Raw genomic sequence first — 505 nt, forward strand, 5'->3', positions numbered from 1 at the left:
GTCATTCATAACTGACCGAGCTCACGAATTACTTCGGTGACATATAAACAGCCTGGCGTGGGCAGCGCCTACTGCACTGGACAGCACGTGTCTGTGCTATGAGCCTGGGATTATTCTGGCTCCTGGAGACAGCCCAGCGATAAGGTCTTTGCTTTCTTGGAGCTTATCATACAGAGTGAAGGGAAAACAGAAATAAATGGCTTCGGAGAAGCTTAGATCGGGATGGATGCTCCAAGGAAGATAACTCGGAGCGGTGGTGAGCTGTGGGGAGAGGTGGACGGGGGTGGCTGAATCAGGCAGGGCCTTTGGTGGAAGGGCTGCCTCATGTCGGGGTCCCAGGGCGCCTGCTCTGTGGGGTGGAGGAGATGAATGTGGATAAGTTTATCAAGCAGTGTCCTCTGTGTCCTTGGGCCAACACCTGGGGAAGGAGCTGGGATCAGGCAGAGGGGGAAGTTGAACTGAGTGGAGCGCATGTTCAATAATAACATCAGCCAAACCCGCAGGG

This window comes from Pteropus vampyrus, unplaced genomic scaffold, assembly GCF_000151845.1.
Source record: "Pteropus vampyrus isolate Shadow unplaced genomic scaffold, Pvam_2.0 Scaffold333, whole genome shotgun sequence".
Lineage (NCBI taxonomy): Eukaryota > Metazoa > Chordata > Mammalia > Chiroptera > Pteropodidae > Pteropus > Pteropus vampyrus.